Consider the following 9,512-nt stretch of genomic DNA (forward strand, 5'->3'; position numbering starts at 1 on the left):
TTTTTATTTAGTTCATTTCTAAAATTAGATTATTTTCCAAAACTATTATGTTGGCTGTAGCATTTTTTAAAAAATCAGATGTTAGTGCATAGCATTAAAATAATTTGTCTAGGTTATTAGTCTTTTTATTTATTGATGAATCAAGGCCAATTTTTGTAGCAAACACACTGGGTATTTCCAGCAATAAACAGAAGCCCAGCATGTGTAGATTAGCATTAATCACTATGGTTACATTACTTTTGAAAACAGTGGCAAGGGTCATGTGAATATACTAGGATCACTTCTTTGAATATTTGCTCATTTACTCTAATCTGACTTTTCATTTACTATTAAAAATTTGCCTATGTCAAGGTTCTCATATATCAGAGCAAAAAGTTCCAAGAGAACAATTAAATCCATAGATAAACTCATTTTATATGTACATTCATTTTTTTAAAAAATTGTTTGAATTTCAAAAGAAATAATTAAGCTTTAAAAAGCACACAAATTTTATTTTCAACCTCGTATATGTTCTGTGCATTCTTACATATGTTCCCCTTCAGTTAAAACCAAAATTTCTAATTGATGTTTATAAAATAATATGTGAAGTGGAGAAGTCAGACATATTTCCTAAACATGTGTTTATTTGATGCATCTGTTTCAGAATCTGAAAAAGTTACATTTTCCATTAATAATTGTATATACTCATAATATTATGGATATTATTTCAGTCTATTAACTTCCAGACCTTCTCAAAACATTTTATGCTCTTTTGTCCTGGATTGCAGTAGTTATTTATCCTTCATTCAGAATCACACAGAAACCTAAGGTTTCACTTGAATAGACATTCTAGCATCAGCTCTGATGCTAGAGAGAATGAAATCTCACTGACAGCTTATGTGGAAACAGCTGGAATGAATATAAATTTCTTCTGCTCATATCTAGGCATACATTCATTTATTCTTTCAAAGGGGTTTAACTCAGTCCTTACTATGTTCTAGACAATTGTGAAATGTTTACAAGAAATCAATTTGCTATAAGTCCAAGCCATTAATGGTGAGATAGAAGTCAGGGATATCATGATAAAAATTCCTAGAGCTGATCCTTATATTCAAAGCCATCAGAAATCTAATGAGCATCTGGTAACTATGAATATTAGAGTGGACAGAATATAGATTGCAGTAATTTTGGTTCCCAACATTAGTTAGGTATATATAGGATATTAACTGAGAGCATCTTCCCAGTAAGAAAGGAGATGTTAGTCACGTCCATTTTGTATTCTTTTGGAGTCTAACTGAAGCTTGAGATTAAATCAGAATTCCAAGATTTTCATTCTTTATGAATAGGAGACATGTTTCTATAAATAGCTTATGAATTGAAATAGTCAAGTTTCAAACCAAATTATTAAAATCTTTGACAGGATTTTTCAGCCAATTTCAATTCATGTTTTTAAATTTCTGTACTTGACTTCTACAGCCTATATTTCCATTTTAGAAACAACCCACTAATTTTTGATCATCCACAATCACTTGACATAACAATTAACAATGCCCAATACTTGATCTAGTAAAATAAGCCAAACGCAGCAATCATTATTCAAGAGAGCTTATCAGGTATAGGGGTGACATCAAATCATTAACATTAAATTCATTTTAAAAAGTGGATATCATTATTTAAAAATAGATTAAATTTCTATGTATGGTTATGTTTTGTTTTTCTTTACTGAAAAAAGCCATATATTTTGAAATATCAATAATACTTTTCAAAAAATCTTAAGTAACATTAATACAAAAAAGTATACATTGAATATAATTTTACCTGCTGAAACCCATTTTCTTGTTGATTTTATCTAATACTTTTGGCTTTCAATTATTTTATATAATAAATACTCTGATTTATAGTAATTTCTGAAATGTGTTAGTGCCTTAGTGCTTTCTAGTGTGAATCCTTTGATGTTTATTTACATTAGATTATTTATGAAATACTTTTTAAATTTATTGCCTCTGTGCGTTTTCTATCTAGTGTGAATTCTTTGAGGGTTTTGGACAATGATTTTTCAGCGATAATGACATCCAAGGTGTTTTCTGAACCATGAAAGACCCCAAATACACAAGCAATCTTGAGAAAGAACAAAGTGGGAAACATCACACTTTCTGATTTCAAACTATTTTACAAAACTATGATAATCATAATAGTATGGTATTGTCATAAAAACAGACACATAGGTCAATGGAACAGAGTAGAGTCCACAAGTAAGCCCACCAATATATGGCAAAATGGGTAAAGATGATCAAAGGTACAAATTTCCAGTTTTAAAATAAAGAAGCCCTCCAGGTGTAATATAGAGTATGGTGACTATATCTAATCATACTGTATTGTATGTTGTTTTCCTTTTTTTATTTTAAGTTTTTATTGAAATTCTAGTCCATTAACATATGTGGTAAAATTGGTTTTAGGTGTAGAATTTCGTAATTTATCACTTACATGTAATACTTAGTGCTCATCACAAATGCCCTCGTTAATACAGAACATCCATTTACCACATCTTCTGACCACCTCTCTCCATCAATCCTCAGTGTCTTCTCTATAACAGAATCTTTATGGTTCGCTTCCCTCTCTTTCTCTCTTTCTCCCCTCCTGAATGTTCATCTGTTTTGTTTCTTAAATTCCACATATGAATGAAATTATAAGGTATGTCTCTATCTGACTGACTTATTTCACTTAGCATAATATACTCTAGCTCCATACACATCACTTTGAAATGCAAGATTTCATTTTGGATGAATGAATGAATAATATTCCATTGTATATATACTGTATTGTATATTTAAAAGTTGCTAAGAAAGTAGATTTTTAAAATTCTCATCACAAGAAAAGAATTCACAACCATGTTTGGTCACAGATATTAACCAGACTTATTGTGTTGATCATATATATATATATTATATATATATATAAAATCATTATTTGTATACCTGAGCTAACATAATGCTATATGTCAATTTTATCTCAATAAGAAGATAGGATATCTCATCAATAGAATAGAAAGATATTTTTTAAACCTAATTGAAAGTCTAGAGATGAAACATACAAAATATGAAATTGAAAGGCACTGGATGAACTTTCAAACAAATGAAAAATTATAGAGAAGGGAGTAAATAAACGAAGATAGATCAATATCAAAAGAAAAACTTGAAAAGATTGAACAGAGTCTCAAGAAGCTGTTAGGTAATATAAAACAGTATAACATACATTTAGGTGGAATGGTAGAAGGAGAGAGAGAAATCAGGGCAGGCAAGACAAAAAGTTTTTGATGGTAGGACCAAATGCAATGGCACAATAGACAAAATGCAGAACTCTATGCTACTTGCTCTGAACTAGAGAAGGCTCCCAGAGAAGGCTGAGTTAAGACAGCATAAATATATACACACATCATCTCTACTGACCCCATGGACATTAAAAGGATAATAAAGAAATGTAAGAACAAAACAATGCCCACAAATTTGATAGCTTAGGTAATACAACCAAGTTCTTAAAAGTCACAGGTTATCTCAACTCACACAAGCATAAGTAAATGGCCTATACTATTGTTTGAAATTAAATCATCGATCAACAATCTTCAGAAATAAAAATCACTATGCCTAGGTGTTTTCACTGGAGAATTCTGTCAAGTTATGGCAGAAATAATGCTAGCTGTCCACAATATGTTCAAGAAAATACAAGCAAGATGGAACACTTTGAACACATTCTGTGAGTATTACCCTAATACCAAAACAAGATAGAGACCTTATAAGAAAAGAAAACTACAGATTACTAACCCTCATGAACATAAATATAAAAATCCTCAATAATACATGAGCAAATCAAATCTAATGATGTATAAAATGAATTATACACTATGACCAAGTGGGATTAATTCTAGCTATATAAGGCTGGTTTAGCACTTGAAAATTAATCAATGCAATCCACTTTATAAATGGCCTAAAAATAAAAATAATATGATTTTATCAGTTGATGTAGGGCTAGCATTTGACAAAATCCAAAACCCATTAATAATACAAACTCTCAACAAAGTAGGAATAGAGGGAACTTCTTCAGCTTGGTAAATAAACCCACCAAGAGAAGAAAGAAAGAAAGATGGGCATGGGAGAAAAGCAATATTAGAGAGACACTAAACAGATCAATGGTCCCCAGGAGCTCAGGACCCAGGACCACACAAAATATGAATAGGTAAAGCACAGGGGATTTTTTTAGAGTGGTATATCTATTCTGTCTGATACAGTAGTGGTATGTGACATTGCATTTGTTAAAACTTGTGAAACTTTACATAACAAAAGAGTAAATCTTGCTTTTTGCAAATTAAAAGGTCACTTGGGAGGTCATAAAAATCTCTGGATGAAATGCAAACTGTGGAGAAACAATCTAACTGTTGCAAATATAACAACCAATCTCACTGAAGATGGCAGAGAGAAATGGTACCAAACTAAACAATTTTTTAAATGCATGGAGTAAGAATAAAGACTAAAGAAACAACACAAAGCACTGTCCTCTAGTTGATAAAGTTGTTTTTCATATGGTATCTATTAATAATTCTGAAACCACTCTATATGTATAATGAATTAGAACAATTAAATAAATGGATGACAGAGAGACCATATTTCTTAATGTTGAAGTGGGAAGTTATAGATAATCAAGAGAAGGCTACAGTGAGTTATGACCACATGAATCAGAGTAACTCATTTTTATCTTCTTTTTATGTGGACATGAATGGGTTAGTATATACTCCTGTATTTCTTTGATCTACCAGCTCTCAAGACCCAGAAACAACAAACATGACAATAGCAGTGAGTATACCTAGATATAAGATTTCAGTTTCTAATCCTATTCTCCAGTAAAAGGAATTAGGACTCCTGGGTAAATGCTGGTTCCCAAAAGGGAGCAGAAAAAATACAAGGTGAGCTTGGAGCACCTTGCATTGCCAGAAAGTAAGGAAATGTTAAATAAATGCACACACATACACACACACACACACACGAAATATATTAAGGAGACACAGGAGCTAACTGAAAAAATTCCAAGTGATCAAAGCCAGAAAAAGTTGAGCAAAAGAAATAATATAGTGCTGTGTTAAAATCTAAAGTTTAATATAAATTTCCATTAGTCCATGTTGACACAAGTAAATGACTGAGTAAATATATTAAGGGGTAAAAGACAAATATTTCATCCAGAAGAATCCCAAGTGATCTAAGAAACTAGTCTGCTCTCAAGGACTTGGTACAGAGCTCCCCACTCCTAAGTGAGATCTGTGCATCTTGACATCTTTCCAATGAATACAGTATACAAAGGGAAAAAGAAGTAACTTTACAATGGAGAAATCTGACAAGCACCAACAATTAAGAAGTCATGCTTCTAGTATGTAGCCTAGATGTGATATAATGAGTTAAGACAGCAGTTTTTCTATAGGATCCACCTTCTAGAAAACTATGAACCCAGTTTGGCCATAAGGAAAACATCAACTGAGAGACAAAATACCTGCCCAAGTCTCTACAAAATTGTCAAGGTCATCAAAGCAAGGAAAATCTGAGAAAAATGTCATAATCACAAAGCTCTGAAAAAAGGTAAGACAATGAAATATAAAATCGTATCATAGATAGGATGCTGGAACAGAATAAGGACATTAGGTAAAAACTAAGGATATCTGAATAAAGTATAGACCTCACTTAATAATAATGTCTCAATACAGGTTCATTTATTATAACAAGTGTACCATACTAATGTACATTACATAATAATGAAACAGGGGAAGTAATAATAGAAGAAAATGATAGGCACATACATATTACTATATAATATACTCATAAATATTATTAAAGAAAGCACAAAAATGTCATAAAATGAATATAATTATATGTCACTTCATAGAAAAATGAGAGTGTTTTGTTGCTAGTGAAAATTTTTCATTATATTAAGAGTTGTACAGCATTTATCAGTCACATATACATTTTTGTTCTCAATGAAATATTATCATTGGCATTTTGAATAATACGCTAAAATATTTCCATGGCAGTGTGAGATACAATCTTCTACTGCTTCTAAGTATATGAATGGCCACTGCAAGCCCCCTTCATTACCAACATTCCAGAAGCCCTTTCTTTATGGTTTGAAGGAAGAGGCCAGGGTTCATAGCAGTCTGTCTGAAGAAGATGATGGTTGAACTGGATCTTAAAGGAAAGCTGGATCTTAGCAGCTGGATATGAGACACAGTAGCATGAACATTATAGACACAGGTGATTAAATGAGCAATATAATCCATATGCATACCATTTACTAAACTCTTCAATACACAAAGAATATGCATGGTTCCAAACTCAAAGTTATTTTTTGGATGATTTTTAGAGGGCTCTGATGTTTGTATTGTAGTTTGTTTGGTAGACAGGGACATTATAAAGGGTTTTGAGTTGGAAAGCAATCTCTTCTAGGATAATAAACCATAAAAATTGCAGAGTGAATTATCAAGAAATGAGATGCAGAAAACCTAATGGAAGGCCATTAATCCTTGAAGTTCAGTCTCCAATGCTTCCTTAATGGCAACTAGTACCAATAACCCTATAAATCTTAAATACCAGATTCTACCAAGAGTTACCTCCCTTTGGGAGAACTTGACCCATCTTCTCATCTTCTTTAAATAAATACATGCAACTATTGAGAATGTGTCTGCAGATGCCCCTTCCATACCCCTGATTCACTCAGCTCTGAATAAAAGTGGACCATGACTTTCTTTTATAACTCCAAGAGGAATTTCCAAGTAAAGGTGTATATAGTCCACATAAAATTATGAATATGAATCTTAGTGAACACATGATATTCTTTAAAATTCTCCCATAGTGCAAAAAGGGATGTTATGAATAATTTTACTTGAAAGAAATAGACAAACCAAATGGGAGTAGCCAGGAGAAACAAATACATATCAATGCAGTTTCTTTTATGTGTTTTTCCTTATTCTTCCATGGAGAATACTAAATTTTAAGACCTAATCAGTCTTCAGGTAATTGATAATTCAATGCAAAGTATATCCATTCATAGAAAATAACTATGCAACATGTGTCATTTTCAAATGCTTTAGTTGATTCTATTGAAGCATAGAGGGGTAAAATACATGTCTGAAGGTCATCTGAGAAATGCCATAGGATGAAGGTAAAGGAGCAGGGTCCCAAATTAGTGGAGAGAAATATGAAAAACATTTTCAATTTTAGGAAAACAGCTTTTCCACAGGAGAAGCAGGAAAATCATTTCAATGAGAGTTATTATCCAATGTGCATAAAAATACAATAAAAATTATTCATTGGGAAAAAATATGATATGATGCTGACTTTGTAGAATGGTATCTGAACATCTTTCTAGGAACTACAGAAACTCAATCCAAGCCTGGTTCTGGGGAGAAGTTGTAGTTGGCTTGCAGTCATGTTGGTTTTACCTTTAGAACAATAATAGTTGTAGGTATGGCCAAAAGGAAAACTATAGGTTCCTCTAATAGTGAACCCGTTGCCAAAAAGACATTAAGTGTTACTTGTGTATATATATATATATATATATATATATATATATATATATATTTGTTTGTTTAGATGATTAAATAACATGTAAGAGAGAGAAGCAGATGATATTGCTTGTTCTCATACCAAAACTTCTATTTAGAGTTTGTGGCCACTGTAATTTTGGAATCACATAAATGAAACAAACCTTGTTATGTCTTAAAGATTTGAGACATTTTACTGACATTAATAAGCTTAAGGCCTCATAAAACTGCATTATGATTTTCTCTTGCTTAGCTCAATCAGATATCCCTGTGTAATAATGAATCTGGCTAGTCTCTGTTCCTTGTTCCTGGGAGGTAGCCTCCAGATCCTTGGAATTTCCTGAGTGACAGGAGAGACTTTATTATTCTTAGTGGTATATACTAGCAAGGTGATTCATGGTGGGTCCCTTGGTATCTGATGCCACCAAGATAATTCAGGATGGGGGTTGGTCATGCTAGAGAGACCAGCCATGTAATCAGGGGTTGGGGCTTTGAGTCAGGTGATATCAGCTTGACCTCTGGGGAGAGAAGGCACTGGAGTTTGAAATCAACTATGTGGCCAATGATTCAATTAAGAATGCCTGTGTAATCAAACTCCAATAAAAACTCTGAACATTGCAACTTGGGTGAGTTTCACTACTTGGGAATCCTTTGTTTATTGTCATACATCTATATGCCAGGATGATTGTATATCCTCATTCTACAGAGAAAGGACAAGGGAAACTTTTACATTTGGAAACCTCCCAGACCTTTTCCTATCCATCACTTCTTTTGGCTGGTTCTTATTCATATCTTCTGTCTATAGGAAAACGGTAATCATAGCCATAGTGGTTTTCTGTCTTATATATGCTGTCCTGTGAATGAACAAAGAAGAGAAGGTAGTGGAAACTCCCAAATTTGGGGCCAGTTTGTTTGAAGTGAGGATGGCCCTAGGAACTCTCAGCTGGTGGCTGGTGTGTGAAGTGAGGGTAGTCCTCCGGTGAAGGACTATGAAGTTTGGTTTGATTCTGGTAGTTGGTGTCAAAAGTCATTGCAAATATTTTCAAAACAAAGTTTATAAAAGATACTCATTCTTACCAACTTCCTTTTTTCTCACCTTGCATCAGAAAGAAAGAAAGAAGATATTATAATTCAGCCATTAATTCTTGGTACCTGGGTATTTCTTAATTTCTTTCTTAATGGCCTCTACCTACCATCTTGGATGAATAAAATTACAGTGAACAAATTTATTTTTAAGTGAAAGGCAAGCATCATGCATTTTAAGACAAAGAAAACTCATTATTATTATATAGCTCTGCTTAATAGTTAAATAAAATAACAAAGGCTCTGATATTAGCTCATAGATAATTATGAGGAAAATACATCAGCCATATCAGCTTTGACTCAGACCACCACTTCTTACTCAGAGAACCTAGAAAATGGTCCCAAGTCTAATTAAAACCATAGAATCAATGTAAGCACTTAAGAACTCTATCTCCAATACTGAACCCAAAGGCTAGAGTTAAGTTCAGTAAGTTAACTAACTTGTATTTCAGCTGTGATTCTCAATATTAAAATAGTGTTGAACACAACTGTAACCAGCAATCATGCTTCCTCCTTCCACCAACCTTCACACTCCAGTGACCAGAATGCCTTGACAATTTGCAAATTGATAGATGCTTTCTTGGGCTGTTGTTATTTTCTGATGACACCAAAGTGCTTCCCTGGCCAAAAATAGAATTAAACAAACTACATGAGCAACATAAAGACATGAAATTCAACTTTTCTGTGTAAAATACAGATTAATTCAATCTTTTTCTCTATAGATGTTATGAAATTTAAAGCTGCTAAGGAAAAAGTAATTGGAATACTAAGAACTTAAATTGTGCATAATTTAATTGAACTCTTTTAGAAATTATTGAGCAGAAGCTCAAGAAATGACTCATTTAGAATATGCACTAAAAACAATGCAAAGTAG

This window comes from Neovison vison, chromosome 4 (genome assembly GCF_020171115.1).
Source record: "Neovison vison isolate M4711 chromosome 4, ASM_NN_V1, whole genome shotgun sequence".
Taxonomy (NCBI): domain Eukaryota; kingdom Metazoa; phylum Chordata; class Mammalia; order Carnivora; family Mustelidae; genus Neogale; species Neogale vison.